The 13,776-nt window shown below is 44.4% G+C and overlaps 1 protein-coding gene across 2 annotated transcripts in view; it reads left to right on the top strand.

The window, feature by feature from the left end:
- Positions 1–12,061: 12,061 nt before the first annotated feature.
- Positions 12,062–13,776, top strand: part of LOC106585897 (putative phospholipid-transporting ATPase IM) — a 62,292-nt gene continuing 60,577 nt past the window's right edge. For both annotated transcript variants that reach the window (XM_082968717.1, XM_014172622.3), the window contains exon 1: positions 12,062–12,428. The gene's annotated coding sequence lies outside the window, so the exon portion shown is untranslated. The remainder of the gene's footprint in view (positions 12,429–13,776) is intronic.

Below are 13,776 nucleotides of genomic sequence, written 5' to 3'. Positions count from 1 at the left end.
CACAGAGAATATGAGAGTGTTTCCATACACCACAGAGAATATGAGAGTGTTTCCATACACCACAGAGTTTAGGAGTGTTCCCATACACCACAGAGTTTATGAGAGTGTTCCCGTACACCACAGAGTTTATGAGAGTGTTCCCGTACACCACAGCATTTAGGAGAGTGTTCCCATACACCAAAGAGTTTATGAGAGTGTTCCCGTACACCACAGAGTTTATGAGAGTGTTCCCATACACCACAGCATTTAGGAGAGTGTTCCCATACACCACAGAGTTTAGGAGAGTGTTCCCATACACCACAGAGTTAAGGAGTGTTCCCATACACCACAGATAATATGAGAGTGTTCCCATACACCACAGAGTTTAGGAGAGTGTTCCCATAAACCACAGAGTTTAGGAGAGTGTTCCCATACACCACAGAGTTTATGAGAGTGTTCCCATACACCACAGAGTTTAGGAGAGTGTTCCCACAGAGTTTAGGAGAGTGTTCCTATACACCACAGAGTTTATGAGAGTGTTCCCATACACCACAGAGTTTATGAGAGTGTTCCCATACACCACAGAGTTTATGAGAGTGTTCCCATACACCACAGAGTTTAGGAGAGTGTTCCCATACACCACAGAGTTTATGAGAGTGTTCCCATACACCACAGAGTTTATGAGAGTGTTCCCATACACCACAGAGTTTAGGAGAGTGTTCCCAAACACCACAGAGTTTAGGAGAGTGTTCCCATACACCACAGAGTTTAGGAGAGTGTTCCCAAACACCACAGAGTTTAGGAGAGTGTTTCCATACACCACAGAGAATATGAGAGTGTTCCCATACACCACAGAGAATATGAGAGTGTTCCCATACACCACAGAGAATATGAGTGTTCCCATACACCACAGAGAATATGAGAGTGTTTCCATACACCACAGAGAATATGAGAGTGTTTCCATACACCACAGAGAATATGAGAGTGTTTCCATACACCACAGAGTTTAGGAAAGTGTTTCCATACACCACAGAGTTTAGGAGAGTGTTCCCATACACCACAGCATTTAGGAGAGTGTTCCCATACACCACAGCATTTAGGAGAGTGTTCCCATACACCACAGAGTTTAGGAGAGGGTTCCCATACACCACAGAGTTTAGGAGTGTTCCCATACACCACAGATAATATGAGAGTGTTTCCATACACCACAGAGAATATGAGAGTGTTCCCATACACCACAGAGTTTAGGAGTGTTCCCATACACCACAGATAATATGAGAGTGTTTCCATACACCACAGAGAATATGAGAGTGTTCCCATACACCACAGAGTTTAGGAGAGTGTTCCCATACACCACAGCATTTGGGAGAGTGTTCCCATACACCACAGCATTTAGGAGCGTGTTCCCATACACCACAGCACTTAGGAGTGTGTTCCCATACACCACAGCATTTAGGAGAGTGTTCCCATAGACCACAGAGTTTAGGATTGTTCCCATACACCACAGCATTTAGGAGAGTGTTCCCATACACCACAGCATTTAGGAGTGTTCCCATACACCACAGCATTTAGGAGTGTTCCCATACACCACAGCACTTAGGAGTGTTCCCGTACACCAGGCCTGTTTTACGTCTGCTTCTGTAGGTAAAAAACTATTATTTTCTATTACAAGACCTTCATCCCACTAACTTTCTAGATTTAAATGTATTTATTTATTTTGGCAACTTCAGTTTCTCTTTTCAACTGTTACTGCATATGCACTGGTGTTATAGTGATGATGTCACCCATCAATCATCTACTTACTGAGACCTGGCTGGTCTCTCGTGTAAGCTTCTCCCCAAGGTTCCACCGTTGGTCTCAGTCATTGGGTGTCCTGTAATCGTAACAGATATTATCTGCCTGTCATTGGCCGAAAGAGAAGACGGACAGCTTGGCCATCCAATTATATCATACAGACGTGGAATCGGATGGATATAGTATGAACTCTGTGTGTTATGCAAAGTTCCTAACCAAGTGGGAATTTACCACATACGACTGGGGAAAAATCCACTTCAACAACCCCCAACTGGTGATTACTAGCAGATAAGTAGTATAGCATCCAGCTCCCACTTCTCCCACATGCTGACCTCTGACATCAAAATACTAAGGAAATGACCTCGATAACAGCACTTTCAGCAGTTAAAATGCAACAACAAAACATTGTTTAAAAAAAAAAAAATAATCTATTAATATGTTTTTTTGAACGCTATAATTTATTTACAAGCATGATAGCTGGACTTTAAGTTTATGGTTTATGCAGCTTGTTGGCCATTAGCCAAATGGCGTTTCTCAATGAGTTCAAAGACACGTGAATGCATCCAACTAGTATTTAACAACTTCACAACTGGTAAATTCCCACCTCCCACTTGGTTACGAATGCAGCATTATTAACAACTAACGGCAAGTGTTCACTTTCTAGCTCTGTTGATTTGGTTCATATGTCATGCACTCACACTGTTTCAGTCTTACTATATGTTTGTAAAGAACAGCCTAACACCAGAGCATGTATTTATTGTATAGAAGCAAAGTAAACTAGATCTTGAGCTGTGAATTTGTATGTATGTACTGTCAAATATGAAAAGATGGATATACTGTATGTAAAGTATTTATAAAATTATATAAAGCTGTGCAATGTTTAATATACTTGTACGAATGTTTGACAATACAACTTTCTGACTTGGGGAGTGTTATGGACTTGGAAGGAGATTTGAAAGAGTGTTACATGTGTTTGTCAGTTGTATTCCATTGGTTGTCAAGCGCCACCCACAACTGTGTTTATTTTACCAGGCGGTGAACCCCCCCTCTACCTCCCCTCCAACCCTGAATACAGGTAGGCTAGTAACATCTCTGTACTCTCTCAGGCTGATGCTGACTTTGTCTCTGGGGTGAGTCCCTCTCTCTCAGGCTGATGCTGACTTTGTCTCTGGGGTGAGTCCCTCTCTCTCAGGCTGATGCTGACTTTGTCTCTGGGGTGAGTCCCTCTCTCTCAGGCTGATGCTGACTTTGTCTCTGGAGTGAGTCCCTCTCTCTCAGGCTGATGCCGACTTTGTCTCTGGGGTGAGTCCCTCTCTCTCAGGCTGATGCTGACTTTGTCTCTGGGGTGAGTCCCTCTCTCTCAGGCTGATGCTGACTTTGTCTCTGGAGTGAGTCCCTCTCTCTCAGGCTGATGCCGACTTTGTCTCTGGGGTGAGTCCCTCTCTCTCAGGCTGATGCTGACTTTGTCTCTGGGGTGAGTCCCTCTCTCTCAGGCTGATGCTGACTTTGTCTCTGGGGTGAGTCCCTCTCTCTCAGGCTGATGCTGACTTTGTCTCTGGGGTGAGTCCCTCTCTCTCAGGCTGATGCTGACTTTGTCTCTGGAGTGAGTCCCTCTCTCTCAGGCTGATGCCGACTTTGTCTCTGGGGTGAGTCCCTCTCTCGCTATTTTTTCTCTCTGGCTCTCTCTTGGGCCAGATAGTATATGCACAGTTCTGTCTGATGAACTGCTGAATGTGTTTAATGTAATCCTGATCTCCATCCTCTCCATATCTTTGTCTTCTTCTCTTTTCTCCCCCTCTCTTTTCTCACTCTCATTCATTTCATTCTTCATGTCCTTCTTGTATTCTCTCTCTCTCTCTCTCTCTCTCTCTCTCTCTCTCTCTCTCTATACTGTACATCATGATTAACTTCTTTCTGTCCAGAAGGCTTATAATTACAGTTTTTCTCAATTGCTAAAACACAATTTCTGAAACCTTGCTCCATTTCCTGAAAACATTAAACACAAAACCTCATCTTCAAGCACTATTTACATAACCTCTGACTCCTCTCGCAAAATGAAACATTCGCCTCAAAACAGTTTTACCTGTGTTCAAAATCAAACACTGCTCTCAAATCATAAACAAAGTGATCAAAATGATATACACTCTCAAGCAGTCAGTAAACAATACACCGAAAAATAGAAAACACATTGTTCAAAACATACAATTCTCAGGGAGAAGTACATTTTTTATCTAAAAAAATATTCATATTTTTCCATCATTGTCTTTTGATGAACGAAAACATGTTCTATCATAGTAGCTCAAAATTGATCAGAAATTACTACTCTGCTTTGCTCTTTGCAATTTTATTTTTTGTTCTTCCTCCTCCTTGTACACCTATTTTTACAATACTGTACCCTGCATCTCACAAACTTGTCCTTTTCTCTGTGATACTGTAATTCTTGTTCTTTGTTGATATGAACCTGCAACCAGTCAAAATCTATTGAGCAGTCAGTACTGTTAATAAATGGAAAGCACAATGTTCAGGGCCATACAATTTGTCCATTGTACAGTATACAGCCTACAATGCACTGTACTACAGTGCTAAAAGGGACAAAAATCAAAGGAGTAAACATGTGATCAATGTGCTTCTTCTTGTCTTTGGGCTGGGTCAGGCCAGAGCACTTCGTCGACATCACAAGCAATATTGTCCCTCCTGAGGCAACGGGGGAAGAAGCCTCTTGTGTGCCGTATCCAGCCCTGACATGATTCCTCACCTATATCACCACAGGCTAAATCCATGGCTTGCAGCAGATTTACTCTGGTGTAGGGTTTTCTACCATACACTTTCCATCTGCAAGAGGAGAAAAACTCCTCAATCGGATTCAGGAAAGGCGAGTATGGAGGGAGGTACAAGTTCATAAACTGCCCATTGATGTTAAACCATTCCCTTACCTGAGCAGCTCGGTGGAAACTGACATTGTCCCACACTATCACATAGGTGGGAATGGGATTCTCATTTAGCTCTTGACCCTGCTGCTCTTGAACCTGCTGCTCAAATAAAATATATCTTAGATTGGCAATAAATGTTAGAAGGTGCTGGGTGTTATATGGCCCGAGTGTAACATGGTGATGTAGAACACCATGGTTGCTGATAGCAGCACAGATTGTGACATTGCCACCTCGTTGACCAGGGACTTCAACAATGGCCCGCTGTCCAATCATGTTTCGGCCTCTCCTTCTCCTCTTTGTTAAATTGAAGCCTGCTTCATCGACAAAGATGAACTCATGGGGTCTGTCCAAGGATTCCAAGTCAAATATTGTCTGTGTAGAAATACAATATACTGTATGTAGGATTTTGTAAGTCGTACAGAGACAGTGCTATACTGTAGAGTACAATTAGGCCTAATGTATGCACTTCTGATTCACATACATTGTATGTACTGAAGAGTGATGTCATTCACATAGTATGTGTTAGTACTGTAGACAATCTGGATTACAGTAAATGTTTCTGAATGTACACTTATTTGCACATACTGAGCTCGCAGTTCTTTCACCCTTGGTGAGTTGCGCTCAAAAGGTACTCTGTATACTTGTTTCATTCGCATCCTGTTACGATGGAGGACACGGTCAATTGTGGAAATGCTCACACTGTCGATTCCCTGGAAGTGTGTGTTGTCTTGTATCAGTCGTTCCTGGATTTCTCTGAGTCGTATTGTATTATCTTGAAGGACCATGCCAACTATAACGGCCTCTTCCTCCCGAGTGAATATAGCTGTCCTTCCACCTGCATGTGGCAGCCTTGCAATTCTACAGAAAGTAGTTGTGCAGTTACAAAACATATTCATGCAGTACAATACATACAGTGATTAACCTGTCTGGGCGAGGTGGGACGCCTAGTCAACAGCCAGTGGAATCGCGTGGCGCGAAATACAAATACCTCAAATGCAAAAACTTCAATTTCTCAAACATATGACTATTTTACACCATTTTAAAGACAAGTCTCTCGTTAATCTAACCACACTGTCCGATTTCAAAAAGGCTTTACAGCGAAAGCAAAACATTAGATTATGTCAGGAGAGTACCCTGCCAAAAATAATCACACAGCCATTTTCAAAGCAAGCATATATGTCACAAAAACCAAAACCACAGCTAAATGCAGCACTAACCTTTGATGATCTTCATCAGATGACACTCCTAGGACATTATGTTATACAATACATGCATGTTTTGTTCAATCAAGTTCATATTTATATCAAAAAACAGCTTTTTACATTAGCATGTGACGTTCAGAACTAGCAAACACACCGAAAACTTCCGGTGAATTTACTAAATTACTCTTGATAATCGTTTACAAAATACATAACAATTATTTAAAGAATTATAGATACAGAACTCCTTTATGCAATCGCGGTGTCAGATTTTAAAATAGCTTTTCGGCAAAAGCACATTTTGCAATATTCTGAGTAGATAGCTCGCCATCACGGGCTAGCTAATTTGACACCCACCAAGTTTGGCGTTCACTAAACTCAGAATTACTATAAGAAAAATTTGATTACCTTTCCTGTTCTTCGTCAGAATGCACTCCCAGGACTTCTACTTTAAAATACATTTTTATGCTATTTTTCTCGTAAAATAGCGATAATATTCCAACCGGGCGACGTTGTTTTCGTTCAAAGGCTGAAAGAAAAACATGGCCACTTCTCGGGGCCGCGCATCTCCTGTCTCTGAGCCACCAGCCTGACCACTCTGCTGCCCAGAGACAGCAGAGATCTCATTCCACTTTCTGGCGCCTTCAGAGAGCCAATGGAAGCCTTAGAAATTGTCACGTTACAGCAGAGATCCTGTATTTTCGACAGAGATGCCACAGAAGCACAAGAAATGGTCAGAGAGGGCACTTCCTGTATGGAATATTCTCAGGTTTTGGCCTGCCATATGAGTTCTGTTATACTCACAGACACCATTCAAACAGTTTTATAAACTTTAGAGTGTTTTCTATCCAAATCTACCAATTATATGCATATTCTCGTTTCTGGAAAAGAGTAGTAACCAGTTTAAATTGGGTATGTTTTTGATCCGGCCGTGAAAATACTGCCCCCTACCCTAGAGAGGTTAAGACACTACACACAGACTTAGTTAAGACACTACACACAGACTTAGTTAAGACACTACACACAGACTTAGTTAAGACACTACACACAGACTTAGTTAAGACACTGCACACAGACTTAGTTAACCTCTATGGGCTAGGTGGGACGCAAGCGTCCCACCCGTGGTGCACTCCATCAACAGCAGGTGCATTTCAAGAGCGGCAAATTTGAATCCAAATAAATGTCAAAATTCAAATTTTTCGGCGAAAGCATAAATTTAGAGTATGTTAGGACAGTACATTTACAAGAGTTGTGTGTAATGTTTTGTCAATTCAAAGACAGGGTCACCAAAACCATAAAACCAGCTAAAATGATGCACTAACCTTTTACAATCTCCATCAGATGACACTCCTAGGACATTATGTTAGACAATGCATGCATTTTTAGTTCTATCAAGTTCATATTTATATCCAAAAACAGCGTTTTACTATGGCATTGATGTTGAGGAAATCGTTTCCCTCCAATAACCGGCAGTCAAGTCAGCACCACAAATTAAATAATTAAAATTAGAAAACATTGGTAAAATATTATATTGTCATTTAAAGAATTATAGATTTACATCTCTTGAACGCAATCAACTTGCCAGATTTAAAAATAACCTTACTTGGAAATCACACTTTGCAATAATCTGAGCACTGCGCCCAGAAAAATACGCGTTGCGATACAGACAAGCCGTCATGTTGGGGAGATCTAAAATCGAAAATACTATGTAAATAATCCATTACCTTTGATTCTCTTCATCAGATGTCACTTCCAGGTATCACAGGTCCATAACGAATGTAGTTTTGTTCAAAAAAGCTCATCATTTATGTCCAAAAATCTCCGTCTTGTTAGCACATGATCTAAGCCCGCCGGACTTCACTTCATGAACGAGGGGAAAAAATATATTTACGTTCGTTCAAACATGTCAAACGTTGTATAGCATAAATCATTAGGGCCTTTTTTAACCAGAACATGAATAATATTCAAGGTGGACGAATGCATTCTCTTTTATAACGTATTGGAACGAGGGTACCCAACATGAACTCGCGCGCCAGGTGTCTAATGGGCCATCATCGTTCCATGGCTCTTGTTCGGTCAGATCTCCCTCCAGAAGACTCAAAACACTTTGTAAAGGCTGGTGACATCTAGTGGAAGCAATAGGAAGTGCCAAAATATTCCTCAGCCCCTGTGTTTTTCAATGGCATAGGTTTAAAGGTAATACAACACATCAGGTATCCACTTCCTGTCAGAAAATGTCTCAGGGTTTTGCCTGCCAAATGAGTTATGTTATACTCACAGACACCATTCAAACAGTTTTAGAAAATGTAGGGTGTTTTCTATCCATATATAATAAGTATATGCATATTCTAGTTACTGGGTAGGATTAGTAACCAGATTAAATCGGGTACATTTTTTTATCCAGCCGTGCAAATACTGCCCACTAGCCCCAACAGGTTAAGACACTGCACACAGACTTAGTTAAGACACTGCACACAGACTTAGTTAAGACACTGCACACAGACTCAGTTAAGATACTGTACACAGACTTAGTTAAGACACTACACACAGACTTTGTTAAGACACTGCACACAGACTTAGTTAAGACACTACACACAGACTTAGTTAAGACACTACACACAGACTTTGTTAAGACACTGCACACAGACTCAGTTAAGACACTGCACACAGACTTAGTTAAGACACTGCACACAGACTTAGTTAAGACACTGCACACACATACTTGTCTAGACATTCACTGAGTGGACAAAACATTAGGAACATCTGCTCTTCCCATGACATAGACTGACCAGGTGAAAGCTATGATCCCTTATTGATGTCACTTGTTAAATCCACTTTAATCATTGTAAATGAAGGGGAGGAGACAAGTTAAAGAAGGATTTTTAAGCCTTCAAACAATTAAGACATGCATTGTGTATGTGTGCCATTCAGAGGGTGAATTTAAGTGCCTTTGAATGGGGTATGGTAGTAGGTGCCAGGCGCACCGGTTTGAGTGTCAAGAACTGTAACGATTCTGGGTTTTTCCCTGCTCAACAGTTTCTCATGTGTATCAAGAATGGTCCACCACCCAACAGACATCCAGCCAACTTGACACAACTGTGGGAAGCATTGGAGTCAACATGGGCCAGCATCCCTGTGGAACGCTTTCAACACCTTGTAGAGTCCATGCCCTGATAAATTGAGGGCAAAAGGGGTGAAACTCAATATTAGGAAGGTGGTCTTAATGTTTTAACCATGCTGTACACACCTTTTAAACACATACACATTGGCTACCAGACACATGACTACAAGACGTATGGCTACCAGACACATGGCTACAAGACACATTGGCTACAAGATGCGTGGCTTCAAGACACATTGGTTACAAGACGCATGGCTACAAGACACATTGGCTACAAGACACATTGGCTACAAGACGTATGGCTACAAGACGCATGGCTACAAGACACATTGGCTACAAGATGCGTGGCTTCAAGACACATTGGTTACAAGACGCATGGCTACAAGACACATTGGCTACAAGACACATTGGCTACAAGACACATTGGCTACAAGACGCATTGCTACAATACGCGTGGCTTCAAGACACATTGGCCACAAGACACATTGGCTTCAAGACACATTGGCTACAAGACGCGTGGCTACAAGACGCAATGGCTACAAGACGCATTGCTACAATACGCGTGGCTACAAGACGCAATGGCTACAAGACGCGTAGCTACAAGACGCAATGGCTACAATACGCGTGGCTACAAGACGCGTGGCTACAAGACGCGTGGCTACAAGACGCGCGGCTACAAGACGCGTGGCTACAAGACGCAATGGCTACAAGACGCATAGCTACAAGACGCAATGGCTACAATACGCGTGGCTACAAGACGCGTGGCTACAAGACGCGTGGCTACAAGACGCAATGGCTACAAGACGCGTAGCTACAAGACGCAATGGCTACAAGACGCATTGGCTACAAGACGCGTGGCTACAAGATACGTGGCTACAAGACATGGCTACAAGACGCGTGGCTACAAGATGCGTGGCTACAAGACGCAATGGCTACAAGACGCATTGCTACAAGACGCGTGGCTACAAGACGCGTGGCTACAAGACGCGTGGCTACAAGACGCAATGGCTACAAGACGCATTGCTACAAGACGCGTGGCTACAAGACGCGTGGCTACAAGACGCGTGGCTACAAGACGCGTGGCTACAAGACGCATTGGCTACAAGACGCGCGGCTACAAGACGCGTGGCTACAAGACGCGTGGCTACAAGACGCGTGGCTACAAGACGCAATGGCTACAAGACGCGTGGCTACAAGACACATGGCTACAAGACGCATTGCTACAAGACGTGTGGCTACAAGACGCGTGGCTACAAGACGCGTGGCTACAAGACGTGTGGCTACAAGACGCGTGGCTACAAGACGCGTGGCTACAAGACGTGTGGCTACAAGACGCGTGGCTACAAGATCCGTGGCTACAAGACGCGTGGCTACAAGACGCATTGCTACAAGACGCGTGGCTACAAGATCCGTGGCTACAAGACGCATGGCTACACGTGATGTTTTCACCCTCACACAGGAGACCATATGGCCCCTACAGAGGAAGAATACTCAGGGTGTGCTGCGGGATTTTGAATAGGGGTGCTTTAGTCAGCGTATCAGTAATCATTCAAAGTGTTTGTGTGGCCAGTCTAGCTTTGACTGGTGTTGTTCTCACACTAAGACACAGAGAAAAAATGAAAAGAAAGCTGTTTCCTTTTTTGGCATGCAGGAAATTATACTTTAGCAGAGCGAAAGAGACGTGCAGTCCTCGAACAAACTGAAGGGCAAGAGAGACCGAGACGTGCAGTCCTCGAACAAACTGAAGGGCAAGAGCGAAAGAGACGTGCAGTCCTTGAACAAACTGAAGGGCAAGAGCGAAAGTTAAGAGAGCAGAAAATGGCACAGGGGAAAGACTTAGTGAGGCATGTAATAAGAGGAGAAAGTATAGGTAAAATAAAGAGGTTAGGGGAGCGGAGAGAAAAGGAGAGAGTGTGTCTAGTCCGGACCTGTGTTCCTGTTTATCTTCTGTGTGTAAGTGTCTGTCCCCTCTAGATTCCAAGCCCACCTACCTCTCACCAGCCAGACGTGAGAGCAGAAGAGAGAGGGGGAACGTGAGACAGAGAGGACAAGAGAGAAGAGAGAGGGGCAACGTGAGACAGAGCGGACAAGAGAGAAGAGAGAGGGGGAACATGAGACAGAGAGGAGAGAAGTGAGAGGGGGAACGTGAGACAGAGAGAAGTGAGAGGGGCAACGTGAGACAGAGAGGAGAGAAGTGAGAGGGGCAACGTGAGACAGAGAGGAGAGAAGTGAGAGGGGGAACGTGAGACAGAGAGGAGAGAAGTGAGAGGGGGAACGTGAGACAGAGAGAAGTGAGAGGGGCAACGTGAGACAGAGCGGACAAGAGAGAAGAGAGAGGGGCAACGTGAGACAGAGAGGAGAGAAGTGAGAGGGGCAATGTGAGACAGAGAGGAGAGAAGTGAGAGGGGCAACGTGAGACAGAGAGGAGAGAAGTGAGAGGGGGAACGTGAGACAGAGAGGAGAGAAGTGAGAGGGGGAACGTGAGACAGAGCGGACAAGAGAGAGAGAGAGAGGGGCAACGTGAGACAGAGAGGAGAGAAGTGAGAGGGGGAACGTGAGACAGAGAGAAGTGAGAGGGGCAACGTGAGACAGAGCGGACAAGAGAGAAGAGAGAGGGGCAACGTGAGACAGAGAGGAGAGAAGTGAGAGGGGCAACGTGAGACAGAGCGGACAAGAGAGAAGAGAGAGGGGCAACGTGAGACAGAGAGGAGAGAAGTGAGAGGGGCAACGTGAGACAGAGAGGAGAGAAGTGAGAGGGAGAACGTGAGACAGAGAGGAGAGAAGTGGGAGGGGCAACGTGAGACAGAGAGAAGTGAGAGGGGCAACGTGAGACAGAGCGGACAAGAGAGAAGAGAGGGAGGGGCAACGTGAGACAGAGAGGAGAGAAGTGGGAGGGGCAACGTGAGACAGAGAGAAGTGAGAGGGGGAACGTGAGACAGAGAGGAGAGAAGTGGGAGGGGCAACGTGAGACAGAGAGAAGTGGGAGGGGGAAGGTGAGACAGAGAGGACAAGAGAGAAGTGGGAGGGGGAAGGTGAGACAGAGAGGGAATGTGAGATGGAGACAGACAAGAAAGGAGAAGATAAAACATAGACAGGAAGGACTATTTGAGACAGTGAATGACTGAGGGAGGGAGGAGTTAGAGAGAGAGTAAGGAGGAGTGACAGAACTCTAAAGGAGGGATCAGAGACAGAGAATGAGAGAGGGGTAGAATGACAAAAAGAGGAGAGGGGGGGTTAGTGTGTGCAGGACAGATAGTGAAGGAGGAGGGGATAGCTTTGAGGAAATATTAGCAGCTTGTTTCCTAGTCTGACTTTCCCAAGACTGCCAGGCCATTTGACTTACACACACACTCCGTCGGACTCACACTCCGTCGGACTCACACACGGCTGGAGCTGGGACTAACGGTAAGAACAACAGCTAGCCTCTTGACCTCAGGATTAGGAGTCAGGGTGGGGGAGAGGGTCAGGCTCACAGGAAGTAGTGGTGAACAAAAGCGAGTGTTCCCTCTCTCCATCTTTCTTCCCAGAGTACTCCTAAAAGGAAATACTCCAGGAGAGAGAGAGAGAGAGAGAGAGAGAGAGAGAGAGAGGGAGAGAGAGAGGGGAGAGAGAGAGAGAGAGAGGGGAGAGAGAGAGAGGGGAGAGAGAGAGAGAGAGAGAGAGAGAGAGAGAGAGAGAGAGAGAGAGAGAGAGAGAGAGAGAGAGAGAGAGAGAGAGAGAGAGAGAGAGAGAGAGAGAGAGAGAGAGAGAGAGAGAGAGAGAGAGAGAGAGAGAGAGAGAGAGAGAGAGAAGAGAGAGAGAGAGAGAGAGAGAGAGAAAATCACTTTGGAATACTTTTTCTGACTTTTTCCCACATTTGAAACATCACTCTAGTGATTTGTAAACTTTAAATAACAAGATAAATATTATCTTTCTCTGAAGAAGGTAGTGTCCTGTGACATTGTACAAATGAATGTTTATTACTGCTAGTTTCTGTACTTCAGCTCTGTCTCTATTTGTCTAGTAGGAGGATTTGGCATGTTTCAGTCGAAAAATATGTCCTTGTTTGTCTGGAAAGGGTGTCTGACAGGAAAATACTCTTGATTTCCGTGGAGTGATTTTGGGATTGATAATGATGATTATGAGGAAGAGGAGGGTCTATAACATCATTGATGTCATGTGCGTACTTACTGTCCTCCAGTGTGGTGACTTGCTCTAGCCAGTCACTGTATGACAGACAGTGTTGTGGCTTGCTCTAACCAGTCACTGTATGACAGACAGTGTTGTGACTTGCTCTAACCAGTCATTGTATGACTGACAGTGTTGTGGCTTGCTCTAGCCAGTCACAGACAGTGTTGTGGCTTGCTCTAGCCAGTCACTGTATGACAGACAGTGTTGTGACTTGCTCTAACCAGTCACTGTATGACAGACAGTGTTGTGGCTTGCTCTAACCAGTCACTGTATGACTGACAGTGTTGTGGCTTGCTCTGCCAGTCACTGTATGACAGACAGTGTTGTGGCTTGCTCTAGCCAGTCACTGTATGACAGACAGTGTTGTGACTTGCTCTAGCCAGTCACTGTATGACTGACAGTGTTGTGGCTTGCTCTAACCAGTCACTGTATGACAGACAGTGTTGTGACTTGCTCTAGCCAGTCACTGTACGACAGACAGTGTTGTGACTTGCTCTAACCAGTCACTGTATGACTGACAGTGTTGTGGCTTGCTCTAACCAGTCACTGTATGACAGACAGTGTTGTGACTTGCTCTAACCAG

The sequence above is a fragment of the Salmo salar genome, chromosome 24 (genome assembly GCF_965601325.2).
Source record: "Salmo salar chromosome 24, fSalSal1, whole genome shotgun sequence".
In the NCBI taxonomy this organism is placed as follows: Eukaryota; Metazoa; Chordata; class Actinopteri; order Salmoniformes; family Salmonidae; genus Salmo; species Salmo salar.
Note: the sequence above shows the minus strand (reverse complement) of the source record. Positions and strands in the feature narration are given on the sequence as shown.